Source organism: Ranitomeya variabilis, chromosome 2, assembly GCF_051348905.1.
Source record: "Ranitomeya variabilis isolate aRanVar5 chromosome 2, aRanVar5.hap1, whole genome shotgun sequence".
NCBI classification, from domain to species: domain Eukaryota; kingdom Metazoa; phylum Chordata; class Amphibia; order Anura; family Dendrobatidae; genus Ranitomeya; species Ranitomeya variabilis.
Window position 1 is genome coordinate 417,939,001 of NC_135233.1, and position 25,081 is coordinate 417,964,081.

General features: G+C 44.3%; 1 long non-coding RNA gene across 1 annotated transcript in view; it reads left to right on the plus strand.

Moving 5' to 3' along the window:
* Positions 1-3,824: 3,824 nt before the first annotated feature.
* The window catches only part of LOC143809532 (uncharacterized), a 105,067-nt gene continuing 83,810 nt past the window's right edge, over positions 3,825-25,081 (plus strand). The window contains exons 1-2 of the long non-coding RNA XR_013222322.1: positions 3,825-3,878; positions 5,522-5,666. This is a non-coding gene — a long non-coding RNA (uncharacterized LOC143809532). The remainder of the gene's footprint in view (positions 3,879-5,521; positions 5,667-25,081) is intronic.

Here is a 25,081-nt window from a genome sequence, read left to right on the forward strand (position 1 = left end):
GGTGTTATACTGGGGTCCTGTGCTGTGTTATATAGAGGGGTATAATGTAATTACAATGGTGTTATACTGGGGTCCTGCGCTGTGTTATATAGAGGGGTAAAATGTAATTACAATGGCGTTATACTGGGGTCCTGCGCTGTGTTATATAGAGGAGTATAATGTAATTACAATGGTGTTATACTGGGGTCCTGCGCTGTGTTATATAGAGGGGTATAATGTAATTACAATGGTGTTATACTGGGGTCCTGCGCTGTGTTATATAGAGAGGTATAATGTAATTACAATGGTGTTATACTGGGGTCCTGCTCTGTGTTATATAGGGGTATAATGTAATTATAATGGTGTTATACTGGGGTCCTGCGCTGTGTTATATAGAGGGGTATAATGTAATTACAATGATGTTATACTGGGGTCCTGCGCTGTGTTATATAGAGGGGGACAATGTAATTACAATGGTGTTATACTGGGGTCCTGCGCTGTGTTATATAGAGGGGGACAATGTAATTACAATGGTGTTATACTGGGGTCCTGCGCTGTGTTATATAGAGGGGGACAATGTAATTACAATGGTGTTATACTGGGGTCCTGCTCTGTGTTATATAGAGGGGTATAATGTAACTACAATGGTGTTATACTGGGGTCCTGCGCTGTGTTATATAGAGGGGTATAATGTAATTACAATGGTGTTATACTGGGGTCCTGCGCTGTGTTATATAGAGGGGGACAATGTAATTACAATGGTGTTATACTGGGGTCCTGCTCTGTGTTATATAGAGGGGTATAATGTAACTACAATGGTGTTATACTGGGGTCCTGCGCTGTGTTATATAGAGGGGTATAATGTAATTACAATGGTGTTATACTGGGGTCCTGCGCTGTGTTATATAGAGGGGGACAATGTAATTACAATGGTGTTATACTGGGGTCCTGCGCTGTGTTATATAAAGGGGTATAATGTAATTATAATGGTGTTATACTGGGGTCCTGTGCTGTGTTATATATAGGGATATAATGTAATTATAATGGTGTTATACTGGGGTCCTGCGCTGTGTTATATATAGGGATATAATGTAATTACAATGGTGTTATACTGGGGTCCTGTGCTGTGTTATATATAGGGATATAATGTAATTACAATGGCATTATACTGGGGTCCTGCGCTGTGTTATATAGAGGGGGACAATGTAATTACAATGGTGTTATACTGGGGTCCTGCTCTGTGTTATATAGAGGGGGACAATGTAATTACAATGGTGTTATACTGGGGTCCTGCTCTGTGTTATATAGAGGGGTATAATGTAACTACAATGGTGTTATACTGGGGTCCTGCGCTGTGTTATATAGAGGGGTATAATGTAATTACAATGGTGTTATACTGGGGTCCTGCGCTGTGTTATATAGAGGGGTATAATGTAATTACAATGGTGTTATACTGGGGTCCTGCGCTGTGTTATATAGAGGGGTATAATGTAATTACAATGGTGTTATACTGGGGTCCTGCTCTGTGTTATATAGGGGTATAATGTAATTACAATGGTGTTATACTGGGGTCCTGCGCTGTGTTATATAGAGGGGTATAATGTAATTACAATGGCGTTATACTGGGGTCCTGCTCTGTGTTATATAGAGGGGTATAATGTAATTACAATGGTGTTATACTGGGGTCCTGCTCTGTGTTATATAGGGGTATAATGTAATTACAATGGTGTTATACTGGGGTCCTGTGCTGTGTTATATATAGGGATATAATGTAATTATAATGGTGTTATACTGGGGTCCTGCGCTGTTATATAGGGGTATAATGTAATTACAATGGTGTTATACTGGGGTCCTGCGTTGTGTTATATAGGGGTATAATGTAATTACAATGGTGTTATACTGGGGTCCTGCGCTGTGTTATATAGAGGGGGACAATGTAATTACAATGGTGTTATACTGGGGTCCTGCTCTGTGTTATATAGGGGTATAATGTAATTACAATGGTGTTATACTGGGGTCCTGTGCTGTGTTATATATAGGGATATAATGTAATTATAATGGTGTTATACTGGGGTCCTGCGCTGTTATATAGGGGTATAATGTAATTACAATGGTGTTATACTGGGGTCCTGCGTTGTGTTATATAGGGGTATAATGTAATTACAATGGTGTTATACTGGGGTCCTGCGCTGTGTTATATAGAGGGGTATAATGTAATTACAATGGTGTTATACTGGGGTCCTGCGCTGTGTTATATAGAGGGGTATAATGTAATTACAATGGTGTTATACTGGGGTCCTGCTCTGTGTTATATATAGGGGTATAATGTAATTATAATGGTGTTATACTGGGGTCCTGCGCTGTTATATAGGGGTATAATGTAATTACAATGGCGTTATACTGGGGTCCTGCGCTGTGTTATATAGAGGGGTATAATGTAATTACAATGGTGTTATACTGGGGTCCTGCGCTGTGTTATATAGAGGGGGACAATGTAATTACAATGGTGTTATACTGGGGTCCTGCGTTGTGTTATATAGGGGTATAATGTAATTACAATGGTGTTATACTGGGGTCCTGCGCTGTTATATATAGGGGTATAATGTAATTACAATGGCGTTATACTGGGGTTCTGCGCTGTGTTATATAGAGGGGTATAATGTAATTACAATGGTGTTATACTGGGGTCCTGCGCTGTGTTATATAGAGGGGTATAATGTAATTACAATGGTGTTATACTGGGGTCCTGTGCTGTGTTATATATAGGGATATAATGTAATTATAATGGTGTTATACTGGGGTCCTGCGCTGTTATATAGGGGTATAATGTAATTACAATGGTGTTATACTGGGGTCCTGCTCTGTGTTATATAGGGGTATAATGTAATTACAATGGTGTTATACTGGGGTCCTGCTCTGTGTTATATATAGGGGTATAATGTAATTATAATGGTGTTATACTGGGGTCCTGCGCTGTTATATAGGGGTATAATGTAATTACAATGGCGTTATACTGGGGTCCTGCGCTGTGTTATATAGAGGGGTATAATGTAATTACAATGGTGTTATACTGGGGTCCTGCGCTGTGTTATATAGAGGGGGACAATGGTGTTGTTGTGAGGAGGAGGGTCGGGCTGCAGGTTCCTGCAGTGAGCCAGGTCCGGAACTGTCGAGGCTGCGTCCCATGTTGCTCGGGGGAAGGAATAGGGGGCCGGACAGGTCACATGACCCAGGAAGAGGGGGGTGGAAGGCTGGAAAAAAGAGCTGGAAGCGAGTGCCGCCTGCAGCGCCAACAGGAGGTGAGGTGCCGCTCCGCAGGGTGACAGACATAGACGAGCATCACAGGGTCGTGTAATGGTTAGATGGAGACCTGGAGAGGCACAAGCCGCAGTGTCTGCACCATGGGGAGATCTGGTGGAGGATCTGCGAATGATGATCTGGGGATGCTTCAGCAAGGCTGGAATTGGGCAGGTTAATCTTTACAAAGGACATATGAATCAAGCCACATACAAGGTTATCCTGGAAAAACAGTTGATTTCTTCTGCTCAGGCAATGTTCCACAACTCTGAGGACTGGTTTCTCCAGCAGGACAATGCGCCATTCCACACAGCTAGGTCAATCAAGGTGTGGATGAAGGACCACCACATTAAATCCCTGTTATGGCCGCCCAATCTCCAGACCTGAACCCCACTGAAAACCTCTGGAATGTTATCAGGAGGAAGATGGATAGTCACAATCCACCAAACAAAGAAGAACGACTGACATCATTGTACCAGGAGCGGCATAACGTCACCCAGGAGCAGAGTGAGAGACTGGTGGAAAGCTGCCAAGACGCAGGAAAGATGGGATTAACAATCATGGTTATTCCACACAATATTGATTTCTGAACTCTTCCTGAGGTAAAACATTAGTATTGTTGTTTCTAAATGATTATGAACTTGTTTTCTTTGCATTATTTGAGGTCTGCATTTTTTTGTTATTTTGACCATTTCTCATTTAAAGAAAATAAATTCAAAATTTATTGCTTGGAACTTTGGAGACATGTTGTCAGTAGTTTATAGAATAAAAGAGTAATTTACATTTTACTCAAAAGAGGAAAATCGGACAAACTGAACATTTTGCAGTGGTCTCTTCATTTTTACCAGAGCTGTATGACATGTGTTGCATCTGCATATTATGTGTAATGTATGTGCAGTATGGATATTACTCTACTATAAGGAGCCATGTCCCACCAAGAACAGCATCTTTGCATGACTTTCCCCCAGGTTCTCCATTTTTCTCCCACACTACATAAACATCATGATAAGGAATGTATATTTTAAGCCCCAATGGGGACATTGATGATGATGCCTGTACAGCTATGTGGAATATGATGGCGCTATATAAGGAAGTAACAAAATGAAGTATTCTCGCTGTCTGGAGCGCGCTGTTACATGGGGCTCTTAGTAAATGTTTGATATGAAATCTTTGAAGTTGTTGCGGACGCGTCTTCTAAGCTTCATCTAATTAACATGTTTATTTACTTTCCTGTAATTAAGATCTAGAAAGGTGAAATATTCCTTAATCTTCATCATTATATGAAATAAATGAGGGTCAGAGTGATACATCCCAAGTATGAATGACAGAAAAGTGGGGCACACCCTGCGGAGCAAGGCAAGTCCTATCTTACACTAAGCCTCTTCTCTAGCCTTGCCCAGTCCGTCATATGTGACCACACACAAAGGTTCTCCTAGTGAAGAAATGTATATTAAATGGAAAGAGGGGGCATATCTAAAGAAGAATATAATGATCCCTGCAGGGAATGCCGGGTAAGAGTTAGAAGAGCTAAAGCCAGTAATGAAGTAAGGCTTGTAAGGGAGACCAAAAGCAGCAAAAAAGGATTTTGGGGGTATGTTAAAAGCAAAAGTAAACTCACAGATGCTATAGGACTTTTACAGGATGAAAAGGGTGAAGTGGTCAGAAATGATGTTGAGAATACGAACTTTTACATTCTTATTTTGCATCTGTGTTCTCTACGAAAGCAAAGAGAGATGGTGAGGGAACACTTAGCTAATTTACATGAATTTACATCTCCTGGTCCAGATGAATTACATCCTAGGGTACTGAAAGAGTTAGCAGAGGAAATTCAGAACCACTAGACAAAATTGTTGAAAAATCCTGGAAAACAGGAGAAGTCCCAGAAAATTGGAGAAGGGCAAATGTTGTCCCTATCTTCAAAAAAGGAAAGAAGACAGACAGGAAATTACAGGCCAGTGAGCCTTACTTCTATACCAGGAGAGATCTGTGAATAAATTATTAAACAGCATGTATGCAAGTACTTGGATAAGAATACAGTAATTAACCAAAGCCAGCATGGGTTCATGGGTTTGTAGCAAACAAGTCATGGCAGACTAATCTAATTTGCTTCATATATTTTGTCTAGCTGGGATAGCACGCGTGCGGGGTCGCGTGTGCAACAGATATTAAGTGCAACAGGATCAAGTGCTTGGCAGTTAGACAATGGCATTGAAGCTGATGTTCCTCTCTTCTCTTCTTCACACAGGTAATTTATACATCATCCATTTGTGTGCTTGGATCGCCCCCACGCGTAAGGGCAATGGGGTACTCGCTACCGGGTCCTTTGGTTCGTGGGATGTCACGGTGGCCCGACCCGGTCCGTGGCCCTTTGAGGGGCGTCCAATTTAAAGGTGAAGTCTGTATAATGTTCGTGACGCCACCTATGGTACTCGGTCAGGGTGACCGACGCTGCTTAGGGGTCCGCTGGGGTGATGGAATGGCAGCTAGATGGTATACCTTCCCACAGGTGAAGTATGTCCCCAGGGCTTCCCAGATGTGTAGGTGGTGATGGTGGATGAAGTAAAGCGCAGTGAATAACGAGGACACAAAGGTTGCAGTCTCTTTACCTTTTACTGAAGACTTCAGCGTCCACAGTCCAGAGTACAATGTAGAATTGGGGGGGCCAGGGAGCACCACACTTGGGCAATTGTATTACTGCATACCAGATACGAGATACGTAATAGTGAGGGGTGCCGCTCACTGCAAGGCTAAAGGGATAATTGTACGAAAAAACAAGAAAAGAAGCCATGCAAACGGAGCGCACACCCAAAGAAAATACAATCTAAATAGAAAAATATATAACAATAATTTATTGAACATAGAGACAAGTGCACAAGGATAAAAACATATTAAAAGAACAACAAACACACCACCGGTCCCATAGTAGATGTTAAGTAAGAAGACGGCCCAAATGCAGATGGTAAATAACAGAGGCAAAAAATACACCACCAATATGCTCTTTAAATTTTATGCATTATGTGAGGAAAACCTACAGTGTGAAGGGTGAAAAGCCATGCATGCTTTGTATACATAGGCATGGTATGCCCCCTAATTAAATGACATACAGATGGCAATGTAAATATGAGTAAATATAGCAAGTCTGGGCGTCCCCAGACAACCATAAGGTAAAAATAAAATACCCTTATACTGTTAGAAATAGTAGGCCACCAGTACGGCCCCAATAAGCCAAAAAAAGAGGAGTGGCAAAAAGAAACAAAACCGCCTCACCAAAATAGAGGTGCCAAGAAGATGAAAGTATATGGCACAAGGTAGACAGGGAAGAGAAGGGGGGCAGAAGGTAAGTCACCCAGTAGGTTGTCCAGTGCATGGTGTGGGCCGTCGGCCGTCAGCAGTCAGCAATGGGAGAAAATGATCCCGGGATCCAAGCGGTGTGGGGGAGGCCCCACGCGTATCGCTGCTAACCGCAGCTTCGTCAGGGGAAGTGCAGGGTAATAGGTCTTAGAATCTTAAATAGCGGTAGATTAATAAGAAGATTACCAGCAGGTGGGCGAGGAACGCCCGGATACATACCATAAATGGCGCCGGTAGAAGCGCTGTGTGCATCCACCTGCATAGAAGATGTGTGATCGCAGATGAAAACGAAAACGAAAGTACGCGCATGCGCACAGTATCCAGTCCCTAGCAGCAGGGCGGCGCGTGCGTACTAAACACCGCCCGGAATAAAGCTAATGTGACGTGTGCCGGGCTGAATCAGCCCGCAGACAGAAGGCAAGCGTAAATAGCGCGTATATACAGCGCAACTGCACCACCAATTGAGGAGAGACAAGAGCCCAACAATTGCTGCGCCCTGATATAACGCCGATAAAAGGAAACAATCAGAGGGGAACAAGAGAGAGAATGCCAATAAGGCTAGATAGTTGACAATTGATTCTCAACCAAAGGACAAATAGAGCTATGGTGTCCCAGTGTCGTAATGTAGTGCGAAGAATAAGCACCACAAAAATGGCTAGTAGTTACCCAGTCCAGTGGGAAAGGGCAAGATAATATAGCATGCTTCACAGTAATTTACAATGCTTTAATAGTGACATAACAAATATGCACAAATAATAATTTTTTACTTAAGCATCCACATTAGGGCCAGACTAAAAGCCGTCGCGGGTGATATCCAAGGCCAAAAGACCCCCAAAGTTGTAACCTCAGGTGAAAACCATACCAGTGAGGTATAGTCCTGGGGGTAAGTTCAAAAATATAAGTCATCAGGCCTGGTGTCAACCCCATGAGGGAGTAAACGCAAACCCAAGAAATATAAATAAAGAGAGAATGTATAATGTCCAAAAGAGGCAATGTCGTTGTATATGTTCCAAGAGCACCCATGGTGTCTCTGCTTCATCCAATATAACCCAAAGTCAGGTATGTGAGTCCAGTGGAGTATTATCCCAGAAAACTTGAAAATAACAATTCTTCATTTAGCCCGGTGGGGGAAAGGCTCCGTAGGTTGAAGATCCATCGGGATTCGATTTGGAGTAACCGTTTCTTATGGTCGCCACCCCTAGTACTGGGAAAGATTTTCTGCAAACCAAAAAATGAGATATGAGCAGAGGAACCGCCATGGACAGTTAGAAAATGCGAAGCAATTGGGGATAGCATCCTGCCTTTTTTTGTGTCGGATGCCGCCAGGTGTATTGTGGACAGGTGTTTCTGGGCCCTCTTTCTAAGTTCCTGGGAGGTCTGGCCCACATACACCTTCTTGCAAGGGCAGATGATGGCATAAATCACATTGACCGTACGGCAATTGATATACGACATTAGTCGATATGATTTTGAATCCAATGGATTAGTAAAGTAATCTTTGGTGGCTGGGACATGCTGACAGACGCTACATCCCCCACAGGGGAATGATCCCCTCAAACGTATGCCACGGTTCAAGTGAATGGTGGGGCGTAAAAAATGGCTTCTAGTCAAGATGTCACCAAGATTGGGGGCCCTCTTAGCTGTTAAGGCAGGACGGGAGGTGACCAAGGAGGAGGTTTGTGTATCAGTAGTGAGAATGTCCCAATGGGATGTTAGGACATTCCTAATCTGATTCCACCGATCATTGAAGTCCGTAATAAACCGGACACTCTTGTCCTGGTGGTGGACATTAGGGGAGATTAACAAATCTTGATTCATACTCTTGGCCCTCTGGTAAGCACGAGAGATGACTTTTTGCGGGTAACCCCGCTGCCTAAATCTTGAAGTAAGGGCCCTAGATTGTGTGAAGAAATCCTCATCAAGAGTACAATTACGGCGGGCCCTTAAAAATTGGCCGGTTGGGATACCCTTTCTGGTATGTAAAGGGTGAAAGCTGTTGTACCTGAGCAGGCTATTTGTTGCGGTGGACTTGCGGTACAGATCCGTCACCAAATGTTTGTCCCGAATATGGATTTTTAAATCCAGAAAGGTCACTGAATCAGAGGAAAGAGAATGTGTGAGAAAGATATTTAAATTATTATTGTTCAATTCCTTCAGGAAGTCAAGGCACTCCTGCTCTGTACCTGTCCATAAAAAAAGAACATCGTCGATGAAGCGATGCCAATATCGGACACATCTCTTGAAAGATTCAGAACAGTAAACGATGGTTTCTTCCCACCAGCCTAAAAAAACGTTAGCGTACGCCGGTGCGCACCGCGCCCCCATGGCCACACCAGATACCTGCCAAAAAAAGTACGATCAAACAGAAAATAATTATGATGTAAAATAAAATGAAGTAAATCAATCAAAAAGGAGTCATGGAGACGATCAAAATTGTCCTGTTTGCTAAGGAAGTGGCCTACTGCATGTATTCCATCAAGATGGTTAATGTTTGAATACAGCGATTCGACATCGCAAGTTACCAAAAGCGTATTGTCTGGGCAAACCATATCACGGCACATGCTGATAAAATGAGCCGAATCCCTGATATAGGATGGTAATGACGTGGCCAGGGGTTGCAGAAAGAAGTCTACATAGACATTGGCTTTTTCACAAAGACTCCCTATACTGGACACAATGGGGCGTCCAGGAGGTGCAGTTAGGCACTTGTGCACTTTAGGGAGTAAGTAAAATGTAGGAATAACCGGAAACTCGACCTGTAAGTACTGTTGTGTGCTCTTGTTAATAATACCATACTCCAGAGCCCGGTTGACCAAAGAATGGTATTTGGCCGAAAATGTCTCAGTAGGGTCAGAGGGAAGCCTGGTGTAAAACCTATCGTTGTTAAGCTGTCTAGAGACTTCCGCTGTATAAAGATGAGTAGGCCAAATGACCACGTTCCCACCCTTATCTGCCTCCTTGATGATGAATTGTTTATTATTTTTGAGGGAGGTGATTGCTCTCTTTTCGCATGGGGTGAGATTGCTAGGTACCCCTGAGGAAGGAGATAAGAGCATAATATCCCTTTTCGCCAGCTCAAAAAAAATCTTAACAGCAGGGACCAAAGAAAATGAGGGGGAAAAAACAGATTTGTTCTTGTACGGGAAAAACCTCCTACCTGGTCCACCCTCATTTTCATGTAGAAGGTCCAGAAGATCCCGGAATGCTTGTTCCTCCACGATGTCCAGATTATTTGCCATATCTGGTTTGCGATGGATAACCTGCAAAACTAGTTTGCGACAGAAAAGGAAAAGATCTTTAACCAAAGTAAATTTGTCAAGGGCTTTAGTAGGTGAAAAAGTTAGGCCCTTCTGCAAAACAGAAATTTCAGCGGCAGACAGAGAATGGTCAGAAAGGTTAATTACCTGTAAGTGCTCGGATTCAGTAGGGGGGACCTGGTTTACATGGGGTGTCGGGGAAGCGTTCATTTGCGACGATGTCTGTATGGCCGGCGAAAGGGGGATTTTTGTCCCTTGAAGGTATATGTCCTTTGCCTTAGGACCCTTGTGTTTGCCCCCTCGTCGTGTCCTACGTCCAGATCGCTTCCCCCTGACGATAAAAAATCGCTAGAGCTTGTAGCCCCCACAGGAGGGTCATTGATAAGACCAATGGCCTGATTTGGGACTAGCCTATTGGGATGCCGACTATTCCCAAAGTGTTTCCACTTGAATGCGGTATTGTTGTCAAAGTCCCAACGGTCCCTTTGGAATTTTTTACGTTTTTTGGCAATTACCTCAGCCTCAAACTTATCAAGGGTATCCTTTAACTTAAGTCTGTAGTCGGCAACCTGGGTAGAATCATATGAGGAAAGTTTAGATTCTAGTTCCCTGATCTGAGCTTTTGTAGAGGAAAGAAGCCCTTTGTCATGTTCGAGAAGTAGGGAGATCAATATGTTGGAACACCGAGTTAGTCCCTGCTCCCAAGTAGATTTAAAAGATGGTGAAGGCTCCCAGGCCGGAAATATTGTAACCCTCAGGCCCCGTGGGATAATGGTAGTCCTGGCATATTCCTCAAGGCTCCGTATATTCCACCATAAACGGATGCCTGATTTATGGGCCGTGGTTAAATCATGTGTCAATTTTGAAAAATCAGAACCAACAACCGGAACATCTTGAGTTTGGAAGATGTTCGAGGAACAGGCCTGCCAAGAAGCCTCACGAGTTTCCCAATCCATATAGGGTAGGCTCGGCTCCAAACACCTGCTGCACAATAAATAAACCTAAACCGCTAAAGAGAAGAAACACAATACAGCACATACAGTTCCCCTCTGATTGTTTCCTTTTATCGGCGTTATATCAGGGCGCAGCAATTGTTGGGCTCTTGTCTCTCCTCAATTGGTGGTGCAGTTGCGCTGTATATACGCGCTATTTACGCTTGCCTTCTGTCTGCGGGCTGATTCAGCCCGGCACACGTCACATTAGCTTTATTCCGGGCGGTGTTTAGTACGCACGCGCCGCCCTGCTGCTAGGGACTGGATACTGTGCGCATGCGCGTACTTTCGTTTTCATCTGCGATCACACATCTTCTATGCAGGTGGATGCACACAGCGCTTCTACCGACGCCATTTATGGTATGTATCCGGGCGTTCCTCGCCCACCTGCTGGTAATCTTCTTATTAATCTACCGCTATTTAAGATTCTAAGACCTATTACCCTGCACTTCCCCTGACGAAGCTGCGGTTAGCAGCGATACGCGTGGGGCCTCCCCCACACCGCTTGGATCCCGGGATCATTTTCTCCCATTGCTGACTGCTGACGGCCGACGGCCCACACCACGCACTGGACGACCTACTGGGTGACTTACCTTCTGCCCCCCTTCTCTTCCCTGTCTACCTTGTGCCATATACTTTCATCTTCTTGGCACCTCTATTTTGGTGAGGCGGTTTTGTTTCTTTTTGCCACTCCTCTTTTTTTGGCTTATTGGGGCCGTACTGGTGGCCTATTATTTCTAACAGTATAAGGGTATTTTATTTTTACCTTATGGTTGTCTGGGGACGCCCAGACTTGCTATATTTACCCATATTTACATTGCCATCTGTTGGTCATTTAATTAGGGGGCATACCATGCCTATATATACATAGCATGCATGGCTTTTCACCCTTCACACTGTAGGTTTTCCTCACATAATGCATAAAATTTAAAGAGCATATTGGTGGTGTATTTTTTGCCTCTGTTATTTACCATCTGCATTTGGGCCGTCTTCTTACTTAACATCTACTATGGGACCGGTGGTGTGTTTGTTGTTCTTTTAATATGTTTTTATCCTTGTGCACTTGTCTCTATGTTCAATAAATTATTGTTATATATTTTTCTATTTAGATTGTATTTTCTTTGGGTGTGCGCTCCGTTTGCATGGCTTCTTTTCTTGTTTTTTCGTACACATTCCAGAGTACAAACCACAGGGCAGGCAGAGTCCGGCCGCTCCGAAGGCAAAATCCAGAGTTCTCTTATCCAGGTGGAAATCAGTAGCCTTCCTACTAGCGCCTGTGTGTTGTAGTACCTCCCTGCTGAGCACCACGGAAAAGTCCTCACAACCTTTGTAGATGTTCTAGATGTTATTTCTTCCTCTCTGTCCCCCAAATGGTATGGATAGGACATACCCGTATGACTGATGGCCTGAGGCTTGTTTATAGGGACCCTAGAGAGCCCCGACCCCACAATTTGCCACTGTGTCTTCTTAGGTTTTAAGGTCGGGCAGCCAACTTGGAATTGACTGTCCTGCCGGTCTTTGAAGTAAAGCGTGGAGTCAATTACTCCCTCGGTGTTCCAGCTACGCACCTCAGAAGGAGGCAGCCTCTTACAGGACAGAACTCCTTCTGGTGTTGTCTCCTTGTGCTGTGACTTAGTTTCTCACTCCCTGCAACACACAATTCCTTTCTTGTCCTTCCTCAGGATGCTGCCGCACGTGGGGCAGGTGCAGTTCCGTATCTTTGTCTCGTGCTAGGCCTCTGTCAGGATCCCACCCCTGACAAGGGCCCTCTGTCTGCAGCTCAGATGTTCCTCCTTTCCCCCTGTCTGCCTGACAGGTCCTCTCTGGGTCAAACCCAGGCAGCTTCTCACTAACTTTCTATCCAGCCCACCAGTTTTACCCTTCTGTGAGGAGTGCCCTACTAGATAGGAGCATAACTCCCCCTGGTGGTCTGGAGTGTGAAGTGTGTTGTGATGCTGTGATACCTGGAAAGATGAGCTCGTTTATTACCTTCATACATAATATCACTCCCCCTGGTGGAAGAATAATATTACTGCAGCAACCAGGACTCTGGGGCGTTGCATGCTGACTGCAAGTGTGAACAGAACCATAACTAGCAAGCTTTGCTCATGGTAATTTATTCATCATCCATTTGTGTGCTGACTGCAAGTGTGAACAGAACCATATCTAGCAAGCTTTGCTCATGGTGATTTATCCATCACTCCTGTGTTGCTTTTTTTTCCTCTGTTTTTGGTTTCTGATTCAATGTGTTCAAAGCTATCTTTTTTTTTTCGGCCTCTCACAGTTTACTAATTCTCTTACGCATGAGGACGGGAATACTCTGAACCTGGTTTTCTCCCATCCCGGATCACTGCACGACTTTACTAACTCCACTCTCCCTCTTTCGGACCACATCCTTCTTTCCTTCTCTGTCAAGAAATGTCTCCTCACTCGGGACACCCCCACTTACCACACTTATCGAAATACACGTTCCATTAATACCCAGCAGCTTATAGACAATCTCCACACATCTTTAGCCCCCATCTCCTCCCTTTCCTGTCCAGACTTAGCATTGTCACACTTCAATAATACACTGAAGAATGCCCTAGATGAAGCAGCACCTTCTACACGCAGAAAGACCCAACACAGACAACGGCAGCCCTGGCACACTATGCAAACACGCTTTCTTCAGCGTTGCACAAGGTGTGCAGAGCGGTAGTCGAGAAAATCTCTTAGCAGAAGACTTCATCCACTATAAGCTCATGCTCAAAACCTATAACTCTGCCCTTTATCTGGCCAAACAATCCTACTTCACCACCCTCATCACCTCACTATCCAACATCCCAAAACGACTTTTTGAAACCTTAAACTCCCTCCTGAAACCTTAAGTACAGGCCTCCATCACCAATCTCAGTGGTGAGGATCTGGCCACTTATTTCCTAGAAAAAATCAACCATATCCATCAGGATATCTCAGTCCAATCTCCTCAGTGCCTGGATCCCCTTCCCTGCCACACCTCAAGCTCACTAGACATCTTTGAGCCTGTTTCAGAAGAAGTTTCCAAGCTCCTCGCTTCTGCTCGGCCTACAAGCTGTAACAATGACCCCATTCCTTCACATCTCCTGCAGTCTCTCTCACCAGTGGTCACCACTCACCTGACTAAAATATTTAACCTCTCTTTCTTCAGGTATCTTTCCCTCCTCATTTAAACATGCCATCATAACCCCTTTACTTAAAAAGCCATCCCTGGACCAGAACTGCACTGCTAACTACAGACCTGTCTCTAACCTTTCCTTCATCTCTAAACTCCTGGAACGCTTGGTCCACTCTCGTCTAATCCGCTATCTCTCAGATAACTCTCTTCTCGACCCCTTACAATCTGGAGGGTTCAACCATAACTCCCAAGCAGCATGCCCACTGTCTTGGGGTCATATTAGACACCGAACTTTCCTTTACTCCCTATATCCGATCACTCACTCGCTCTTGTCACCTGAATCTTAAAAACATCTCCAGAATCTGACCTTTTCTTATCTTTGAAACTGCTAAGACTCTTACTGTCGCTCTTATTCATTCTTGTTTGGACTACTGCAACTCTCTTCTGATCGGTCTCCCTCTTACCAAACTTTCTCCTCTCCAATCCATCTTGAATGCGGCAGCCAGGGTCATATTTCTGTCCAGCCGCTTCACCGATGCCTCCATCTTGTGCCAGTCATTACACTGGCTACCCATTCGCTACAGGGTCTAGTATAAACTCATCTCTCACCCACAAACCTCTCCACAGTTCAGTACTGCCTTATATCTCCTCTCTCATCTCTGTCTATCGCCCTACACGTGCCCTCCGTTCTACAAATGACCTAAGGCCGGTTTCACATTTGCGGTTGTGTCCGCAGCGTTTCTTCCGCAATTATCTGCATGCATTGTGTATTCCTATCTTTAACATTAGGGACGCATGTGTCTGCGTTCGATTGCGTTTTGCCGCGTTTGACGACACATGCGTCGTTTCGTCGTCTGCGGTTTGGCACGGTAAACGCTACATGTAGTAATTTTAGAGGTGTCAATTTGCCGCCTAGAAACGTATGCGGTTGTTAGCGGATGGAATGCGGCCAAAAAACGCATTGCTGTCTGTGAACACATGCGGCCGCAAGTACATGCGTTTGCTTGCGTTTGTGAACGCATGCGTTGCACCACAGGAAGACATGTCTAGACACTGATTAGCCACCCCCACATACAAAGTGATAAAAGGAGGGAGTGGACATTTGCAGGTCACTCCTCAGCAGACAGAGAAGCAGAGCAGACGCAGGCAGGAACCTTGGAGGAAACAAGACTAAACAAAGTGAGTATATCCTAGCCAATGTCTTTATTTTCTATTTTCTGTGTCTACATGTTCTAATTTCTTGCATTTCTTTCTTTCTGCATGCATCAGAATGTCTTCTTCTTCTGATGAGGAGCAACGTCCTGGGCCTTCACAAGCCGAACATGTCAGTGAAGTGAGTACTCACCTCCTCAGATTGGTAAGTATTCACTGTCACATCTACACATGTGACAATTTTTTTTTTTCCTTTTTTTTAGAGCACTTCTTCCACTGCGGCAGAGGCTGAGCAGGAGAAGCGGGTTCACGGTCGGGTGGCAAGGCGGCAGCGTGTACATATACCTGGCTGACTGTTTACTGTATCCTCACTTTTATTCTTGAATCTTCCTTTCTTTCTTTACATTTTTCTTCTGGACTCCTTTTTTATCTTGACTTTCATTATTCATCCCATTTCTCTGCCTCTGTTTTCTTTCATTTCCTTATGTTAATGTCTCCAACCATAATGTCTTAATTTATTTTTTAGGTTCCAGAACGGGATGGGGACCTCATTGACAACGATATCCTCATCTCCCTGGTCCATGAGCGAGTCCTGTTGTGGGACACCCGAGTTCCCCAGCACTCGGACAACGTGACAATCCGGCAGCTATGGAATGAGGTGGCCAAAGCGATGTGGGATGGCTGGGACAAAGCCCGACTTGGGTCCAAAATGCATTTTGTAAGTATTGCAATGCAGTGTGATGCAGCAGAGACCTTGGCCGTGCTCACAAAACTGTGTGTGATGACAGAAACTCTCAGGAGTTTCTCTCATCACACACAGTTGTGTGAGCATGGCCAAAAGTCCATTGTCTAACCATTATTTTTTGTTTTTTCAACAGTGCTCAAAGTCAAAACACGTTGGCGTTCGATGAAGGACCGCTTCAACAAGGACCTGCGTCGAGAGCCGTGTTCCCAGTGGTTCTGGATCAAGGATCTGAAAATACCACCGCATTCTGGCATTTTTAAGACCGGTCCTTGCCCAGAGAATGTAAGTATTTTTTCGGTGTATTAGGTTGTGTTGTATTGCCATAATCTGTGTTTCTGTTCCACAGGAGTTGGCATTAGTAAATGTTTGGTATTAATTTTTTTTTTCTTCTTTCACAGCATATGGAGCAGCACTGTTGACCCAGGTTCTGGAGCGGACCTTCATCAGACAGCCACGGACCCGTCCCAGCCATCCAGCAGCGCTGCAGCAAGTGGGTCTGCCACACAGACTGGAGACCAGGAAGCTGGCCCATCAGGTGTTCATCTTTCCCAGTCCTCTGCCTCTGCCCCTGTTTTTTGGGCTCCTCCCGGCAGCGGCAGAGGGCATCGGACAGGTCACTCATGCCCGAGTTTTTGCACTTGAGCTCGGTTTTCCACGATGGACTCAAGGCTTTGGGTGAACGCCTGGATACTGCCATTAGCCATATGAATACACGTATCCAGGAGGTCACCAAAAGCCTTGACCAAGTAAAAGCAGACCTCCAGAGGCCAGGACATCATTTTTTTTAATCAAATTGAACAGGGCATGTCGGAACGCCTTACTCCTGATCTCCAGCTTAGTGTCAAGCAGGCCTGCAATGCTGCTTACGTGCAGGCTATGCAGCAGAGTCGGTATTTTCAGCAGACAGTGGCAGCATATCCACCTGTGCCAACACTGTCACGCTTGACCTCAATGCTGAGCTCTGCTGCATACCACTGCACGACCACCTCCATTCCAAGCACTGCCGGACACCATTACAGCACCACCACCATGCCGAGTGCAGTTGGACAGCCCACCGCCACCACCATGACAACTGCTGCTCCTGCTTGGACCTCCTCCACTGACACCACCATGCAGCAGCAGGACCCTTGCATGGCCTTCCGAACCGCCACCACGATGCAGCAGGACCCTGGCATTCCCTACTCTGCCACCACGATGCAGCAGGACCCTGGCATTCCCTTCCGCTCCGCCACCACGATGCAGCAGGACCCTGGCATGGCCTTCCAAACTTCTACCACAACCATGCAGCAGCAGCAGCGGGACAAAGACAATGACAGTTTGGCCACTATGACCAGGCCGCAAGAAATGAGCCCGCCGAGGCTCCCCAGACCGCAGCGCCGATCCCAAAAAGGGAAAAAAAGCGGACTATTTCTATTCCTCCCCCCTCACCTTCCAATGTGTCTGTTATGTAAGGTTTGTCTCACCCTTCCAAGGTGTCTCACCCCTCTCATGCATCGAGCCCCATCCCCGATCTGCCAGACCCCAGTTATTTAACCCCTCTGTGACCTTGGACGTACTATCCCGTCGAGGTGACCTGGGCCTATCTGACCCTCGACGGGATAGTACGTCATAGCCGATCGGCCGCGCTCACGGGGGGAGCGCGGCCGATCGCGGCCGGGTGTCAGCTGACTATCGCAGCTGACATCCGGCACTATGTGCCAGGAGCGGTCACGGACCGCCCCCGGCACATTAACCCCCGGCACACCGCGATCAAACATGATCGCGGTGTACCGGCGGTATAGGGAAGCATCGCGCAGGGAGGGGGCTCCCTGCGGGCTTCCCTGAGACCCCCGGAGCAACGCGATGTGATCGCGTTGCTCTGAGGGTCTCCTACCTCCCTCCTCGCCGCAGGTCCCGGATCCAAGATGGCCGCGGCATCCGGGTCCTGCAGGGAGGGAGGTGGCTTACCGAGTGTCTGCTCAGAGCAGACGCTTGGTAAGCCTGCAGCCCTGCACAGCAGATCGCAGATCTGGCAGAGTGCTGTGCACACTGCCAGATCAATGATCTGTGATGTCCCCCCCTGGGACAAAGTAAAAAAGTAAAAAAAAAAATTCCCCACATGTGTATAAAAAAAAAATAAAAAAAATATCCTAAATAAAGAAAAAAAAAAAAAAATTATTCCCATAAATACATTTCTTTAGCTAAATAAAATAAAAAAAACAATAAAAGTACACATATTTAGTATCGCCGCGTCCGTAACGACCCGACCTATAAAACTGGCCCACTAGTTAACCCCTTCAGTAAACACCGTAAGAAAAAAAAAAAAAAAACGAGGCAAAAAACAACGCTTTATTACCATACCGCCGAACAAAAAGTGGAATAACACGCGATCAAAAAGACGGATATAAATAACCATGGTACCGCTGAAAACGTCATCTTGTCCCGCAAAAAACGAGCCGCCATATAGCATCATCAGCAAAAAAATAAAAAAGTTATAGTCCTGAGAATAAAGCGATACCAAAATAATTATTTTTTCTATAAAATAGTTTTTATCGTATAAAAGCGCCAAAACATAAAAAACATGATATAAATGAGATATCGCTGTAATCGTACTAACCCGACGAATAAAACTGCTTTATCAATTTTACCAAACGCGGAACGGTATAAACACCTCCCCCAAAAGAAATTCATGAATAGCTGGTTTTTGATCACTCTGCCTCACAAAAATCGGAATAAAAAGCGATCAAAAAATGTCACGTGTCCGAAAATGTTACCAATAAAAACGTCAACGCGTCCCGCAAAAAACAAGATCTCACATGACTCTGTGGACTCAAATATGGAAAAATTACAGCTCTCAAAATGTGGTAACGCAAAAAATATTTTTTGCAATGAAAAGCGTCTTTCAGTGTGTGACGGCTGCCAATCATAAAAATCCGCTAAATAACCCGCTATAAAAGTAAATCAAACCCCCCTTCATCACCCGCTTAGTTAGGGAAAAATAAAAAAATTTAAAAAATGTATTTATTTCCATTTTCCCATTAGGGTTAGGGCTAGAGTTAGGACTAGAGTTAGGGCTAGGGTTAGGGCTAGGGTTAGGGTTAGGGCTAGGGTTAGGGCTAGGGTTGGGGCTAGGGTTAGGGCTAGAGTTAGGACTAGGGTTAGGGCAAGGGTTAGGGCTAGGGTTGGGGCTAGGGTTAGGGCTAGAGTTAGGACTAGAGTTAGGGCTAGGGTTAGGGCAAGGGTTAGGACTAGGGTTAGGGCTAGGGTTGGGGCTAGGGTTAGGGCTAGGGTTAGGGTTGGGGATAGGGTTAGGGCTAGGGTTAGGGCTAGGGTTGGGGATAGGGTTAGGGCTAGGGTTAGGGCTAGGGTTAGGGCTAGTGTTACGGCTAGTGTTAGGGCTAGTGATAGGACTAGGGTTATTGCTAGGGTTAGGGCTAGGGTTAGGGTTGGAGCTACAGTTAGAGTTGGGGCTAAAGATAGGGTTAGGGTTTGGATTACATTTACGGTTGGGAATAGGGTTGGGTGTGTCTGGGTTAGAGGAGTGGTTAGGGTTACCGTTGGGATTAGGGTTAGGGATGTGTTTGGATTAGGGTTTCAGTTATAATTGGGGGGTTTCCACTGTTTAGGCACATCAGGGGCTCTCCAAACGGGACATGGCATCCGATCTGAATTCCAGCCAATTCTGCGTTGAAAAAGGAAAACAGTGCTCCTTCCCTTCAGAGCTCTCCCGTGTGCCCAAACAGGGGTTTACCCCAACATATTGGGTATCAGCGTACTCAGGACAAATTGGACATCATCTTTTGGGGTCCAATTTCTCCTGCTACCCTTGGGAAAATACAAAACTGGGGGCCAAAAAATAAGTTTTGTGGGAAAAAAAAGATTTTTTATTTTCACGGCTCTGCGTTGTAAACTGTAGTGAAACACTTGGGGGTTCAAAGTTCTCACAACACATCTAGATAAGTTACTTTGGGGGTCTAGTTTCCAATATGGGGTCACTTGGGGGGGGTTTGTACTGTTTGGGTACATCAGGGGCTCTGCAAATGCAACGTGACGCCTGCAGACCAATCCATTTAAGTCTGCATTCCAAATGACGCTCCTTCCCTTCCGAGCTCTGTCATGCACCCAAACAGTGGTTCCCCCCCACATATGGGGTATCAACGTACTCAGGACAAATTGGACAACAACTTTTGGAGCCCAATTTATCCTGATACCCTTGTGAAAATACAAAACTGGGGGCTAAAAAATCATTTTTGTGAAAAAAAAAAGAATTTTTATTTTCACGGCTCTTCGTTATAAACTGTAGTGAAACACTTGGAGGTTCAAAGTTCTCACAACACATCTAGATAAGTTCCTTGGGGGGTCTAGTTTCCGATATGGGGTCACTTGTGGGGGGTTTGTACTGTTTGGGTACATCAGGGGCTCTGCAAATGCAACGTGACGCCTGCAGACCAATCCATTTAAGTCTGCATTCCAAATGGCGCTCCTTCCCTTCCGAGCTCTGTCATGCGCCCAAACAGTGGTTCTCCCCCACATATGGAGTATCAGCGTACTCAGGACAAATTGATCAACAACTTTTGGGGTCCAATTTATCCTGATACCCTTGTGAAAATACAAAACTGGGGGCTAAAAAATCATTTTTGTGAAAAAAAAAAAGAATTTTTATTTTCACGGCTCTGCGTTATAAACTGTAGTGAAACACTTGGGGGTTCAAAGTTCTCACAACACATCTAGATAAGTTCCTTGGGGGGTCTAGTTTCCAATATGGGGTCACTTGTGGGGGGTTTGTACTGTTTGGGTACATCAGGGGCCTCTGCAAATTCAACGTGACGCCTGCAGACCAATCCATTTTAGTCTGCATTCCAAATGACACTCCTTCCCTTCCGAGCTCTGTCATGCACCCAAACAGTGGTTCCCCCCCACATATGGGGTATCAGCGTACTCAGGACAAATTGGACAACAAAGTTTGGGGTCCAATTTATCCTGATACCCTTGTGAAAATACAAAACTGGGGGCTAAAAATCATTTTTGTGAAAAAAAAAATAATTTTTATTTTCATGGCTCTGCGTTATAAACTGTAGTGAAACACTTGGGGGTTCAAAGCTATCAAAACACATCTAGATAAGTTCCTTAGGGGGTCTACTTTCCAAAATGGTGTCACTTGTGGGGTTTTTTAATGTTTAGGTACATCAGGGGCTCTCCAAACGCAACATGGCATCCCATCTTAATTCCAGTCAATTTTGCATTGAAAAGTAAAATAGCGCTCCTTCCCTTCCGAGCTCTGCTATGCGCCCAAACAGTGGTTTACCCCCACATATGGGGTATCGTCGTACTCAGGACAAATTGCACAACAACTTTTGTGGTCTAATTTCTTCTCTTACCCGTGGGGAAATAAAAAAATGGGGGCGAAAAGATCATTTTTGTGAAAAAATATGATTTTTATTTTTACGGCTCTGCATTATAAACTTCTGTGAAGCACTTGTTGGGTCAAAGTGCTCAACACACATCTAGATAAGTACCTTAAGGGGTCTACTTTCCAAAATGGTGTCACTTGTGGGGGGTTTCAATGTTTAGGCACATCAGGGGCTCTCCAAACGCAACATGGCGTCCCATCTCAATTCCAGTCAATTTTGCATTGAAAAGTCAAATGGCGCTCCTTCCCTTCCGAGCTCTGCCCTGCGCCCAAACAATGGTTTACACCCACATATGGGGTATCAGCGTACTCAGGACAAATTGCACAACAATTTTTGGGGTCCAATTTCTTCTCTTACCCTTGGGAAAATAAAAAATTGGGGGCGAAAAGATCATTTTTGTGAAAAAATATGATTTTTATTTTTACGGCTCTGCATTATAAACTTCTGTGAAGCACTTGTTGGGTCAAAGTGCTCACCACACATCTAGATAAGATCCTTAGGGGGTCTACTTTCCAAAATGGTGTCACTTGTGGGGGGTTTCAATGTTTAGGCACATCAGGGGCTCTCCAAACGCAACATGGCGTCCCATCTCAATTCCAGTCAATTTTGCATTGAAAAGTCAAATGGCGCTCCTTCCCTTCCGAGCTCTGCCCTGCGCCCAAACAATGGTTTACACCCACATATGGGGTATCAGCGTACTCAGGACAAATTGCACAACAATTTTTGGGGTCCAATTTCTTTTCTTACCCTTGGGAAAATAAAAAATTGGGGGCGAAAAGATCATTTTTGTGAAAAAATATGATTTTTTATTTTTACGGCTCTGCATTATAAACTTCTGTGAAGCACTTGTTGGGTCAAAGTGCTCACCACACATCTAGATAAGATCCTTAGGGGGTCTACTTTCCAAAATGGTGTCACTTGTGGGGGGTTTCAATGTTTAGGCACATCAGGGGCTCTCCAAATGCAACATGGCGTCCCATCTCAATTCCAGTCAATTTTGCATTGAAAAGTCAAATGGCGCTCCTTTCCTTCCGAGCTCTGCCCTGCGCCCAAACAATGGTTTACACCCACATATGGGGTATCAGCGTACTCAGGATGAATTGTACAACAAATTTTGGGGTCTATTTTCTCCTGTTACCCTTGGTAAAATAAAACAAATTGGAGCTGAAACAAATTTTGTGTGAAAAAAAGTTAAATGTTTATTTTTATTTAAACATTCCAAAAATTCCTGTGAAACACCTGAAGGGTTAATAAACTTCTTGAAAGTGGTTTTGAGTACCTTGAGGGGTGCAGTTTTTAGAATGTTGTCACACTTGGGTATTTTCTATCATATAGACCCCTCAAAATGACTTCAAATGAGATGTGGTCCCTAAAAAAAAATGGTGTTGTAAAAATGAGAAATTGCTGGTCAACTTTTAACCCTTATAACTCCGTCACAAAAAAAAATTTTGGTTCCAAAATTGTGCTGATGTAAAGTAGACATGTGGGAAATGTTACTTATTAAGTATTTTGCGTGACATATGTCTGTGATTTAAGGGCATAAAAATTCAAAGTTGGAAAATTGCGAAATTTTCAAAATTTTCGCCAAATATTCGTTTTTTTCACAAATAAACGCAAGTTATATCGAAGAAATTTTACCACTATCATGAAGTACAATATGTCACGAGAAAACAATGTCAGAATCGCCAAGATCCGTTGAAGCGTTCCAGAGTTATAACCTCATAAAGGGACAGTGGTCAGAATTGTAAAAATTGGCCCGGTCATTAACGTGCAAACGACCCTTGGGGGTGAAGGGGTTAATCGCCTTCTGCTGCCAGCCCTGCGTTGTCCACAGTGAGTCAAGCTTCACAGCTACATGCCCCCCGTTTCCAGCACTCTACCCCAAGCAGGTGCAGTTAATTTTTTTTTTTTTTTGTTATAAAAATAAATAATAATGTTTTTTGCCCTCAAAAGTGTTTGGTTAATTGTGTATTTCGCCGCCGGCAACACACAGTGCGCCAAATAAAAAACTGCGCTGCACACTTTATTTTTTGGCCACATCATGGCTCCAGTAGTTAGCAAAGTACATCACTGCAGTTTTGTGTGTCTTTAGTATAGAGATATGAGGTGGGCCAAAAAATTTATACTTGTATTTTATCCATAATCTCTTCCTTCTGCTTAGTCCGTGACTAGTGTTGCAGACTGAAGAGAAAATGGCGGCAATACAATGCAGAACTATACTCCACAGGTCATGTGTCCAAAAACTCATTAGTTATGACACCTGACCTGGTGAGTAGAGAACTGCCTTGTATAACCTCCATTTTCTCTTATGTGTACTTAATCTATTTCACACAAACTGAAGAGACGATGGCGGTCATGCAAGCCCTTTATCATGTACAGCACCATGGTATTAATGGTGCTATATAAATGAATAATAATAATAATACAAGGCATATCTATGCTCACCTGGACATATGTCAGAAATAGTGAATTCATGAGGCTGTTATATGTGCATCATGAATTCATTCTTTCTGACACCTGACTTGATGAGTATAGATCTGTTTTGTATTAAACAGCCATCGTCTCTTCAGTCTGCGTCCAATAGATACTGCAGAACAGAATCAGGATGCAATGACATCAATAAACTTACCACTAACAACCTAAGTGGTTTGTAGAGGAAATACATAGGAGACACGGTCAAGATACCAAAAAAAAAAGTTTATTCACAAATATTAGTAACATATAAAACATAACTGGTACAGGCCCAAACCCAACAGGACATTTTACACAATATTGCCCTGCCATGCCACACGTCCAATATCAGAATCAAAAAAGGCAGCAAATTGGTCCCGCATGTGGCCAACTTCAGCAGTTGACCGCAGCGGGTGATGCTGGTAATCTGGCAATGGGTTTGCAACTGGTTCATCCAGTTCAATGGTGGGTTGCTCCTTAGCCATAATGTAATTGTGGAGAACCACACAGGCTTTGACCACCTCATCGATTGTCTCCATTTTTAGATTAATGGCTGTTGAAAAAATGCACCATTTTGAGACTAGAATCCCAAAGGTACACTCTACGGTTCTTCGGGCCCTGGTCAGTCTGTAGTTAAAGATCCTTTTAGTGTGGTTCAAGTCCCGACTGGAATATGGCTTCAGTAGGTTTTCACACATCTGAAAGGCCTCATCCCCAACCATAACAAATGGCATCGGTGGACCTTGAGTGTTGGGGAGAGGTCGTGCCCATGGAAAATTAAAATTTTCGCCATACACACATATTTGCCCATATCCGAGTTCTTGAAAGTCTGGGAATCGATGCCACAGCCAAAAGCTCCAATGTCCACAGCGATGAAGCGACAGTCCGCATCTGCTATTGCCATGAGCACAACAGAAAAATATTTTTTATAGTTGAAGTACTCTGATCCTGTTCTGGCTGGTTTGATAATGCGGATGTGCTTTCCATCCACCGCTCCCAAACAGTTGGGGAAATCACACACTCCAGAATTTTTCAGCAATTTCAATCCACATGTCCACGGTGGGTAGGGGTATAAACTCATCCTGGAGAACATTCCACAAAGCCCGGCAGGTGTCTGCAACCATTCCAGACAAGGTGGAAATTCCAAGCCGGTATTAGAAGTGGAGGGATGATAAACTCTCTCCGGTTGCCAGAAATCTGTAATAAAATAAATAAAAATAATTTACTATCAATTCTATTTATGGTGTTGTTCTGCTAAAGACATAAAGGAAAATACAAAGAATACATGTCAGACCAACCAAAATTAGGACTGGCATTTGTTTAGAATTGTTACA